The sequence below is a fragment of the Microcaecilia unicolor genome, chromosome 1 (genome assembly GCF_901765095.1).
Source record: "Microcaecilia unicolor chromosome 1, aMicUni1.1, whole genome shotgun sequence".
Classification (NCBI taxonomy): Eukaryota; Metazoa; Chordata; class Amphibia; order Gymnophiona; family Siphonopidae; genus Microcaecilia; species Microcaecilia unicolor.
This window is the reverse complement of record NC_044031.1, coordinates 180,290,744-180,303,179: the sequence shown is the minus strand read 5'-3', so window position 1 is coordinate 180,303,179 and position 12,436 is coordinate 180,290,744. Positions and strand designations below refer to the sequence as shown.

Below are 12,436 nucleotides of genomic sequence, written 5' to 3'. Positions count from 1 at the left end.
ATACCAATCACAACAAGAATTTTATTGAACTTTACAATCTAAAAGGCAAAGTTCCCATAGTTGTACTGGTTCTGGAAAAATCTGGATACCTTGACAACTATGAAGCAATACAACAGATATCCAAAGATGTCATCATAATGCTGGTTTTGACATTACACTGGCAGATGGCCTGGCTACAAAGCTACAAATAAAAATTGCCTGGATGGCTGAATTTTGGTCAAGTACACATGTCACAAACTAGGAAAACCTCTTTCCATGGCATTTATGATTACTCCCTGTCCTGAGGTATATATGGGAAAAATGATACTTTTAACAGCAATTATACCAAAAACCATTTTTAGCATTACAATATTAACTTTTACTATTGTGTACCTGGATGGAGAACACATACCTGGCAACTTGACTTTCAGAGTACTATATATAACTAAAACATGGAAAAGGGTCTGGGACTTATAAAGACAAAAAAAAGAGGAAGATGCTGATGCCTGGAATGGCCTACTAGCTGAGGTAGTGGAGGCTAAAACTATAACAGAACTTAAACATGCTTGCAGGTCCAGTGCAAGGGTAACAGGAACCCTACAAAAACCTTCAGCTTTTGTGCCTCCACTTCCTCATTAAATTATCTTATAAGACCCTTAGGATCCTCTCCCTGAAATTTTGATAATTATACCCGACAATCACGATCACCTCAAGCCCATCCCTCCCAGAAGGACCTTTTAAAAATGCATAATTGGACATCATATAGCGGTTATACCACTAATAAAGCATGGGAATCTAGATACCAGCTTCAGCTTATGTTATGGACCAGTTTAGAATATTCCTTATTTATGGAAGATAATAGAAAAAGGGGAAGTGAATTGGGCAAGTTCGTTTGGGGGGAAGTAAGGGGTTTTGATCATGATCAAGAAAGGTTTAGAGCACTGTCTAGCACAGAGATGTGAGTAACTAGTGAGGTAATTAAATTTGCTGATGACACAAAGTTATTCAAAGTCGTTAAATCGCGGGAGGATTGTGAAAAATTACAAGAGGACCTTACGAAACTGGGCGTCTAAATGGCAGATGACATTTAATGTGAGCAAGTGCAAAGTGATGCATGTGGGAAACAGGAACCCGAATTATAACTACGTCATGCAAGGTTCCACGTTAGGAGTCACAGACCAAGAAAGGGATCTAGGTGTCATCGTTGATGATACGTTGAAGCCTTCTGCTCAGTGTGCTGCTGCAGCTAAGAAAGCAAATAGAATGTTAGGTATTATTAGGAAAGGAATGGAAAACAAAAATGAGGATGTTATAATGCCTTTGTATCGCTCCATGGTGCGACTGCACCTCGAATATTGTGTTCAATTCTGGTTGTTGCATCTCAAAAAAGATATAGTGGAATTAGAAAAGGTGAAGAGAAGGACGACGAAAATGATAAAGCGGATGGGACAACTTCCCTATGAGGAAAGGTTAAAGCTGCTAGGGCTCTTCAGCTTGGAGAAAAGGCGGCTGAGGGGAGAGATGCTAATGAGTGGAATTGAATGGGTAGATGTGAAGCGTCTGTTTATGCTTTCCAAAAATACTAGGACTAGGGGGCATGCAATGAAGCTACAAAGTACTAAATTTAAAACGAATCAGAGAAATTTTTCTTCTCTCAACGTGCAATTAAACTCTGGAATTCGTTGCAGCAGAATGTGGTAAAGGCGGTTAACTTAGTGGGGTTTAAAAAAGGTTTGGATGGCTTCCTAAAGGAAAAGTCCTAAGACCATTATTAAATTGGACTTGGGGAAAATCCACTATTTCTGTGATAAGCAGTATAAAGCGAATGCTACATACCTGTAGAAGGTATTCACCGAGGACAGCAGGCTGACTGTTCTCACTGATGGGTGACGTCCACGGCAGCCCCCTCCAACCGGAAACTTCACTAGCAAAGGCCCTTGCTAGTCCTCGCACGCCGATGCGCACCGCGCATGCGCGGCCGTCTTCCCGCCCGAACCGGCTCGTGTTCGTCAGTCTCGTATGTAGCAAGACAAAGACAAGGGAAGACACAACTCCAAAGGGGAGGTGGGCGGGTTTGTGAGAACAATCAGCCTGCTGTCCTCGGAGAATACCTTCTACAGGTATGTAGCATTCGCTTTCTCCGAGGACAAGCAGGCTGCTTATTCTCACTGATGGGGTATCCCTAGCCCCCAGGCTCGCTCAAAACAAGAAACATGGTCAATTGGGCCTCGCAACGGCGAGGACATAACTGAGATTGACCTAACAACTTATCCAACTAACTGAGAGTGTAGCCTGGAACAGAATAAACATGGGCCTAGGGGGGTGGAGTTGGATTCTAAACCCCGAACAGATTCTGAAGCACTGACTGCCCGAACCGACTGTCGTGTCAGGTATCCTGCTGCAGGCAGTAATGAGATGTGAATGTGTGGACAGATGACCATGTCGCAGCTTTGCAAATCTCTTCAATAGTGGCTAACTTCAAGTGGGCCACTGACGCTGCCATGGCTCTAACATTGTGAGCCGTGACATGACCCTCAAGAGCCAGCCCAGCCTGGGCGTAAGTGAAGGAAATGCAATCTGCTAGCCAATTGGATATGGTGCGTTTCCCCACAGCCACTCCCCTCCTGTTGGGATCAAAAGAAACAAACATTTGGGCGGACTGTCTGTTGGGCTGTGTCCGCTCCAGATAGAAGGCCAATGCTCTTTTGCAGTCCAATGTGTGCAGCTGACGTTCAGCAGGGCAGGAATGAGGATGGGGAAAGAATGTTGGCAAGACAACTGACTGGTTCAGATGGAACTCCGACACCACCTTTGGCAAGAACTTAGGGTGAGTGCGGAGGACTACTCTATTATGATGAAATTTGGTGTAAGGGGCCTGGGCTACCAGGGCCTGAAGCTCACTGACACTACGAGCTGAAGTAACTGCCACCAAGAAAATGACCTTCCAGGTCAAGTACTTCAGATGGCAGGAATTCAGTGGCTCAAAAGGAGGTTTCATCAGCTGGGTGAGAACGACATTGAGATCCCATGACACTGTAGGAGGTTTGATGGGGGGCTTTGACAAAAGCAAACCTCTCATGAAGTGAACAACTAAAGGCTGTCCTGAGATCGGCTTACCTTCCACACGGTAATGGTATGCACTGATTGCGCATACAGAGTTGGTCTTGAGACCAGACTCAGAAAGTGCAGAAGGTATTCAAGCAGGGTCTGTGTAGGACAGGAGCGAGGATCTAAGGCCTTGCTGTCACACCAGACGGCAAACCTCCTCCATAAAAAGAAGTAACTCCTCTTAGTGGAATCTTTTCTTGAAGCAAGCAAGACAGGGGAGACACCCTCCGACAGATCCAAAGAGGCAAAGTCTACGCTCTCAACATCCAGGCCGTGAGAGCCAGAAACTGGAGGTTGGGATGCAGAAGCGACCCTTCGTTCTGTGTGATGAGGGTCGGAAAACACTTCAACATCCACGGTTCTTCGGAGGACAACTCCAGAAGGAGAGGGAACCAGATCTGATGCGGCCAAAAAGGAGCAATCAGAATCATGGTGCCTCGGTCTTGCTTGAGTTTCAGCAAAGTCTTCCCCACCAGAGGTATGGGAGGATAAGCATACAGCAGGCCGTCCCCCCAATCCAGGAGGAAGGCATCCGATGCCAGTCTGCCGTGGGCCTGAAGTCTGGAACAGAACTGAGGAACCTTGTGGTTGGCTCGAGATGCAAAGAGATCTACCACACCTGGAAGATCTGGCGCACTACTCTGGAGTTGAGCGACCACTCGTGAGGTTGCATAATGCTGCTCAACCTGTCGGCCAGACTGTTGTTTACGCCTGCCAGGTATGTGGCTTGGAGCACCATGCCGTGACGACGAGCCCAGAGCCACATGCTGACAGCTTCCTAACACAGGGGGCGAGATCCGGTGCCCCCCTGCCTGTTGATGTAATACATGGCAACCTGGTTGTCTGTCTGAATTTGGATAATTTGGTGGGACAGCCGATCTCTGAAAGCCTTCAGAGCGTTCCAGACCGCTCGTAACTCCAGGAGACTGATCTGCAGATCTCATTCCTGGAGGGACCAGCTTCCCTGGGTGTGAAGCCCATTGATATGAGCTCCCCACCCCAGGAGAGACGCATCCGTAGTCAGCACTTTTTGTGGCTGAGGAATTTGGAAAGGGCGTCCCAGAGTCAAATTGGACCAAATCGTCCACCAATACAGGGATTTGAGAAAACTCGTGGACAGATGGATCACGTCTTCTAGATCCCCAGCAGCTTGAAACCACTGGGAAGCTAGGGTCCATTGAGCAGATCGCATGTGAAGCTGAGCCATGGGAGTCACATGAACTGTGGAGGCCATGTGGCCAAGCAATCTCAACATCTGCCGAGCTGTGATCTGCTGGGACGCTTGTACCTGGGAGACGAGGGACAGCAGGTTGATGGCCCTTGTCTCCGGAAGATAGGCACGAGCCGTCCGAGAATCCAGCAGAGCTCCTATGAATTCGAGTCTCTGTACTGGGAGAAGATGGGACTGGATAATTTATCACAAACCCCAGTAGCTCCAGGAGTCGAATAATCATCTGCATGGACTGCAGAGCTCCTGCCTCGGATGTGTTCTTCACCAGGCAATCGTTGAGATAAGGGAACACATGCACTCCCAGCCTGCGAAGTGCTGCTGCTACTACAGCCAGGCACTTCGTGAACACTCTGGGCGCAGAGGCGAGCCCAAAGGGTAGCACACAGTACTGGAAGTGACGTGTGCCCAGCTGAAATCGAAGATACTGCCTGTGAGCTGGCAATATCGGGATGTGCGTGTAGGCGTCCTTCAAGTCCAGAGAGCATAGCCAATCGTTTTCCTGAATCATGGGAAGAAGGGTGCCCAGGGAAAGCATCCTGAACTTTTCCTTGACCAAATATTTGTTCAGGGCCCTTAGGTCTAGGATGGGACGCATCCCCCCTGTTTTCTTTTCCACAAGGAAGTACCTGGAATAGAATCCCAGCCCTTCTTGCCCGGATGGCACGGGCTCGACCGCATTGGCGCTGAGAAGGGCGGAGAGTTCCTCTGCAAGTACCTGCTTGTGCTGGAAGCTGTAGGACTGAGCTCCCGGTAGGCAATTTGGAGGCTTCGAGGCCAAATTGAGGGTGTATCCTTGCCGGACTATTTGAAGAACCCAACGGTCGGAGGTTACAAGAGGCCACCTTTGGTGAAAAACTTTCAACCTCCCCCCGACCAGCAGATCGCCCGGCACGGACACGTTGATGTCGGCTATGCTCTGCTGGAGCCAGTCAAAAGCTCGCCCCCTGCTTTTGCTGGGGAGCCGTGGGGCCTTGCTGAGGCGCACGCTGCTGACGAGAGCGAGCGCATTGGGGCTTAGCCTGGGCTGCAGGCTGGCGAGAGGGAGGATTGTACCTACACTTACCAGAAGAGTAGGGAACAGCCCTCCTTCCCCCATAAAAACGTCTACCTGATGAGGTAGATGCTGAAGGCTGCCGGCGGGAGAATTTGTCGAAAGCGTTATCCCGCTGGTGGAGCTGTTCTACCACCTGTTCGACTTTTTCTCCAAAAATGTTGTCCGCTCGGCAAGGGGAGTCCGCAATCCGCTGCTGGATCCTATTTTCCAGGTCGGAGGCACGCAGCCATGAGAGTCTGTGCATCACCACACCTTGAGCAGCGGCCCTGGACGCAACATCAAAGGTATCATATACCCCTCTGGCCAGGAATTTTCTGCACGCCTTCAGCTGCCTGACCACCTCCTGAAACTGCTTGGCTTGCTCAGGAGGGAGCTTGTCCACCAAGCCCGCCAACTGCCGCACATTGTACCGCATATGGATTCTCGTGTAGAGCTGGTAGGACTGAATCTTGGCCACGAGCATAGAGGAATGATAGGCCTTCCTCCCAAAGGAGTCTAAGGTTCTGGGTCTTTGCCCGGGGGCGCCGAAGCATGCTCTCTAGAACTCTTAGCCTTCTTCAGGGCCAGATCCACCACACCAGAGTCGTGAGGCAACTGAGTGCGCATCAGCTCTGGGTCCCCATAGATCCGATACTGGGATTCGATCTTCTTGGGAATGTGGGGATTAGTTAGTGGCTTGGTCCAGTTCGCCAGCAATGTCTTTTTTAGGACATGATGCATGGGTACTGTGGACGCTTCCTTAGGTGGAGAAGGATAGTCCAAGAGCTCAAACATTTCAGCCCTGGGCTCATCCTCCACAACCACCGGGAAGGGGATGGCCGTAGACATCTCCCGGACAAAGGCCGCGAAAGACAGACTCTCGGGAGGAGAAAGCTGCCTTTCAGGGGAGGGAGTGGGGTCAGAAGAAAGGCCATCAGACTCCTCGTCAGAGAAATATCTGATGTCCTCCTCCTCCTCCCACGAGGCCTCACTTTCGGTATCAGACACAAGTTCACGAATCTGTGTCTGAAGCCGTGCCCGACTCGACTCCGTGGAAACACGGCCACGGTAGGAGCGTCGAGAGGTGGACTCCCTCGCCAGCATCGGCGAAGCTCCCTCCGCCGACATCGTCGAGGAGTCTGCCTGGGAGGCAGCCGTGGCCGGTACCGCAAGCGGTACCGGAGACCTCACCTCGGGCAAGGGGCCAGCCGGCGCCTCACTCGACGGTACCGGTGGCGCAAGCACCCCCCGTACCAGAGGGGAAGGGCGCAACAGCTCTCCCAGAATCTCTGGAAGAACGGCCCAGAGACTCTCGTGCAGAGTGGCTATGGAGAAAGACTGAGAAGCCGATGCAGGCGTCGATGTCAGAGTCTGTTCCGGGCGTGGAGGCTGTTCCGGGCTGTACAAGGGGGAGCGCATCGACACCTCCTGAACAGAGGGTGAGCGGTCCTCTCGGTGCCGATGCCTACTGGGTGCCGACTGCCTCGGCGACCCAGAGCTCTCGGTACCGAGATGGGAAGGAGGCCGGTGACGATGCTTCTTAGACTTCTTCAAGCGAAGCATATCACCGGAGCTTCCCGGTACCGATGAGGAGGACGTAGAATCCAGCCGTCGCTTCCTCGGGGCCTAGGCCGAAGAAGGTCGATCTTGGGGGGGGGGGGGGGGGGGGCTGTACCGCAGGAGCCCTCAGGGCAGGGGGAAACCCACCCGAAGGCTCACCGCCACCAGCAGGGGAATGGACAGCCCTCACCTGCACTCCAGACGAAGCACCACCGTCCGACGACATCAGCAACAACGGAGGTCCCGGTACCACCGACGTCGACGCAGCCTTTCGATACCTCGGTACCGACGATGCCAAAGGTAGGGGCCTCGATGCAGTCAATGCCGAAGGAAGAGGCCTCGATGCAGTCGATGCCGATGCCGAGGTCGAAGACTTCGATGCACTTGATGCCCCTGCTGTTGTCGTCGAAGAACCAGAGAACAACGCGTTCCACTGGGCCAATCTCGCTACCCGAGTCCTCTTTTTTAGAAGAGCACAAAGACTGCAGGCCTGCGGGTGGTGCCCAGCCCCCAGACACTGAAGACACGAAGCGTGCCTATCAGTGAGCGAGATTACTCGGGCACACTGGGTGCACTTCTTGAAGCCGCTGGAAGACTTCGATGACATGGGCGGAAAAATCACGCCGGCGAAATCAAAATTCGCGATGATGACGGAGGGCACCAAAAAGAAGGGAGAAAAACCCGAATCGAGGCCAAATAGGCCGGTCCCGAAAGCGAAAGGAAACTTACGCGGGGAAAAAGCTGGAAACACGGGAAAAGGGTAAAGACCGATCGGTCTCTCTCTTTTTTTTTTTTTTTGCGAAAATCGCGAAGACGCGCGAGGTCAACTTGAGGGGCACGAAACGGCGGTAAAACACGACCATCCTGAGCGCGGACAAAAGAAGACTGACGAACACGAGCCGGTTCGGGCGGGAAGATGGCCGCGCATGCGCGGTTCGCATCGGCGCGTGAGGACTAGCAAGGGCCTTTGCTAGTGAAGTTTCCGGTTGGAGGGGGCTGCCGTGGACGTCATCCATCAGTGAGAACAAGCAGCCTGCTTGTCCTCGGAGAAAATGTTTTGTACCTTTTTTGGATCTTGCCAGGTATTTGTGACCTGGATTGGCCACTGTTGGAAACAGGATGCTGGGCTTATTGGACCTTTGGTCTGTCCCAGTATGGCAATACTTAAGTACTTATGTAACCCTACTAGCTACTCTTCTCCATTGAGAATACTGACCTTTTAACCCTACTCTCTGTTTTCTAACTTTTAACCAGTTTTTATAATCCACAATAGAAGACTACCTCCTATCCTATGACTCTCCATTTTCCTCTGGAGTCTTTCATGATGTACTTTGTCACACGTCCTTTGAAAATTCAGATACACAATATCAACCAGTTCACCTTTATTCACGTTTGTTCACCCCTTCAAAGAAATGAAGTACAATGGTGAGGCAAGATTTCCCTTCACTAAATCCATGTTGGCATTGTCATATTAATCCATGCTTTTGAATATGCTCTGTAATTTTGTTCTTTATAATAGTCTCCACCATTTTGCCCGGCACCGAAGTCAGGCTCACCAGTCTATAATTTACCGAATCACCACTGGAACCTTTTTTTTTTTTTTTAAATCGGCGTTACATTGCTCACCCTCCAATTTCCAGTATCATGCTTGATTTTAAAGATAAATTACGTATTACTAACAAGCAAGTTCATTTTTCAATTCTATCAGTACTCTGGGATGAATACCATTCAGCCCAGGTGATACGCTACTCTTCATTTTATCAAATTGTGCCATTACATTTTCCAGGATTATAGAGATTCCATTCAGTTTCTCTGACTCGTCAGCTTTGAATACCATTTCTGGCACCAGTATCTCTCTCAAATCTTCCTCAGTGAAGACCGAAGCAAAGAATTCATATAATCTCTCTGCTATGTCTTTGTCTTCCCTGATTGCCCCTTTTATCCCTCAGTCATCTAGCAGTCCAACTGATTATTTTGCCAGCTTCTTGCTTTTAATATATGTAAAAAAAAGTTTTTACTATGTGTTTTTGCCTCCAACGCAATCTTTTTTCAAAGTCCTTCTTTGCCTTCCTTATCAGCGCTTTGCATTTAACTTGCTATTTCTTATTATTTCAAGTTGGATCCTTCTTCCATTTTCTGAAGGACTTCCTTGTAGCTCTAATAGCTTCCTTCACCTCACTTTCTAACCATCCCTGCTGTCATTTGGTCTTCCTTCCGCCTTTTTTAATACAAGGAATATAACTGGCCTGGGCTTCCAGATAGTATTTTTGAACAGTAACCACGCCTGATGTAAATTTTTGACCTTCGCATCTGCTCCTTTAAGGTTTATTTTTTCCACCGTTCTTCTCATTTTATCATAGTCTCCTTTTTGAAAGTTAAATGGTAACGTATTGGATTTCCTGTGTTTACTTACTCCAGAGTCGATATCAAATCTGATCATATTCTGATCATCGTTATCAAGCGGCCCCAGATCTATTACCTCCTGCACCAGATCATCCTTACTCCAGTAAGGACTAGGTCTAGAATTTTTTCTCCTCTTGTTGGCTCCTGTACCAACTGCTCCATAAAGCAGTCCTTGATTTTGTCAAGAAACTTTACCTCCTTAGCATGCTCTGATGTTACATTTAACCAATCAATATCGGGGTAATTGAAATCACCCATTATTATTGTTTTCCCCAGTTTGTTAGCCTCCCTAATTTCTGATAACATTTCTACATCTGTCTGCTCATCCTGGCTAGGAGGATAGTAGTACACTCCTATCACTATTCTTTTCCCCTTTACACATGGAATTTTAATCCACAGGGATTCCCGATGTGTTTGTGTCCTGCAGAATTTTCAATCTATTTGATTCACGGTCCTCCACCAATTCGATCCACCCTATCACTATGATATAATTTGTACCCTGGTATGACAATGTCCCACTGGTTATCCTCCTTCCATCATGTAGAAAATGTACTTTTAAGAGCTTGGCTCCTTAATTAGCTGCTCAAATACATGGAACTTTGTAATCACCTTAGGCACTTCTCTTGTTTTTCCATTGAGTACTTTTCTAAAACTCCAGGAGGTACACTAGTTGCATCCATTTCTCAAGTGAAAATACCTTAGGACAGTGGTTCAAACATGCATTGTGCCTTTGTTAAGACTATTGTAATGCTCTGTACCCAGGGTTAAGTAAGAGGAGTACAATACAATTGCAAGCAGTACAGAACATAGCTGCAAGGCTGATTTTTGATTGTTCTACAAGGCAATGTGAATCCCTACTTTTAAAGGATTCACATTAGTTACTTGGCAGAGAGCAGGTTCGGCTTAAAAGTTCTGACTCTGTTATTTTGAGTTTTGAGAGAAGATGGGCCCTGTTATTTATCTGGAAGAATTAGATGGTACTAACCAGGATGAAAATTAAGATCTATTCAGGAAGCATGGCCGGAGATGCCATCCCAAAAGGTAATGTGTAAATTAAGGATGAGAAATCATGCTTTCTCATTTGCAAGGCCTGAGTTGTAGAACTCACTTCTTCTGGAAACAAGATTGGAGCTGAATTATACAGCTTTCAAAAGCCATTTACTCAGATAAATTATTAGTCTGGGTAAAAAATACACAAGCCAATAGTACAATAGTCGATACAAACAACTGCATACAGCACCAGAGTACCACTACAAATGTGCAGTTGTTTGCATCGACTATTGTACTATTGGCTTTGTGCCTTTTTTAGTGAATAGACATTGAGAGGTAAAACAAAGATACATAACTGTAGCAGGTATTCTCCGAGGACAGCAGGCTGATACGTCCGCGTCAGCCCGGGAACCGGCATTTTGCAAGCAAAATATTAAAAAATTTTGCCAGACTCTTCTGGAGCACGTACAGCGCGACCCGCGCACACGCAGACCGATTTCCCGGCCGTGGTGTGAGCATTCCCGCTCAGTTTAATCAAAAAGCAAATAATAAACAAAGAACAACTACAAAGGGGAGGTGGCCGGGTTTGTGAGAACAATCAGCCTGCTGTCCTCGGAGAATACCTGCTACAGGCATGTATCTTCGTTTTCTCCGAGGACAAGCAGACTGCTTGTTCTCACATGTGGGGTATCCCTAGCAACCAGGCTCACTTAAAACAATGTACATTGGTCAATTGGGCCTCACAACGGCGAGGACACAACACAGATTGACCTGAAACCATAAACAACTACCTGAGAGTGCAGCCTGGAACAGAACAAAAATGGGTCTAGGGGGGTGGAGTTGGATTCTAAACCCCGAACAGATTCTGCAGCACCGACTACCCAAACCGACTGTCACGTCGGGTATCCTGCTGGAGGCAGTAGTGAGATGTGAATGTTTGGACTGATGACCACGTTGCAGCCTTGCAAATCTCCTCAATGGAGGCTGACTTTAAGTGAGCCACTGACGCAGCCATGGTTCTAACATTGTGAGCTGTGACATGGCCCTCAAGAGTCAGCCCAGCTTGGGTGTAAGTGAAGGATATGCAATCTGCCAGCCAATTGGAGATTGTGCGTTTTCCGATGGCGACTCCCCTCCTGTTGAGATCAAAAGAAACAAACAACTGGGCGGACTGTCTAAAGGGCTTTGTCCGCTCCACGTAAAAGGCCAATGCTCTCTTGCAATCCAAGGTGTGCAAACTGCTTTCACCAGGGCGAGTATGAAGACGGGGAAAAAATGTTGGCAAGACAATTGACTAGTTCAGATGGAACTCCGACACCACTTTCGGCAGGAACTTTGGGTGCGTGCGGAGGACTACTCTGCTGTGATGGAACTTGATATAAGGTGCATGCATTACCAAGGCCTGAAGCTCACTGACTCTACGAGCTGAAGTAACAGCCACCAAGAAAATGACCTTCCAGGTCAAGTACTTCAGATGGCAGGAATTCAGTGGCTCAAAAGGAGCTTTCATCAGCTGGGTGAGAACGACGTTGAGATCCCATGACACTGGTGGAGGTTTGACAGGGGGCTTTGACAAAAGCAAACCTCTCATGAAGCAAACAACTAAAGGCTGTCCAGAGATAGGCTTACCCTCTACATGGCGATGATAAGCACTAATCGCACTAAGGTGAACTCTTACAGAGTTGATCTTGAGACCAGCCTCTGACAAATGTAGAAGGTATTCAAGCAGGGTCTGTGTAGGACAAGAAAGAGGATCTAGGGCCTTGCTGTCACACCAGACGGCAAACCTTCTCCATTTGAAAGAGTAACACCTCTTCGTGGAATCTTTCCTGGAAGCAAGCAAGACTCGGGAGACACCCTCTGACAGACCCAAGGAGGTTGCATAATGCTGCTCAACCTGTCGGCCAGACTGTTGTTTATGCCTGCCAGATAAGTGGCTTGGAGGACCATGCCATGACGGCGAGCCCAAAGCCACATCTGGACGGCTTCCTGACACAGAGGGCGAGATACGGTGCCCCCTTGCTTGTTGGTGTAAAACATGGCAACTTGATTGTCTGTCTGAATTAAAATGATTTGGTTGGACAGCCGATCTCTGAAAGCCTTTAGAGCATTCCAGATCGCTCTTAATTCCA

At 48.4% G+C, this 12,436-nt stretch overlaps 1 protein-coding gene across 3 annotated transcripts in view; it reads right to left on the bottom strand.

The window, feature by feature from the left end:
• The window catches only part of KAT2B (lysine acetyltransferase 2B), a 341,159-nt gene that overhangs the window by 197,215 nt on the left and 131,508 nt on the right, over window positions 1-12,436 (bottom strand). The window lies entirely within an intron of this gene.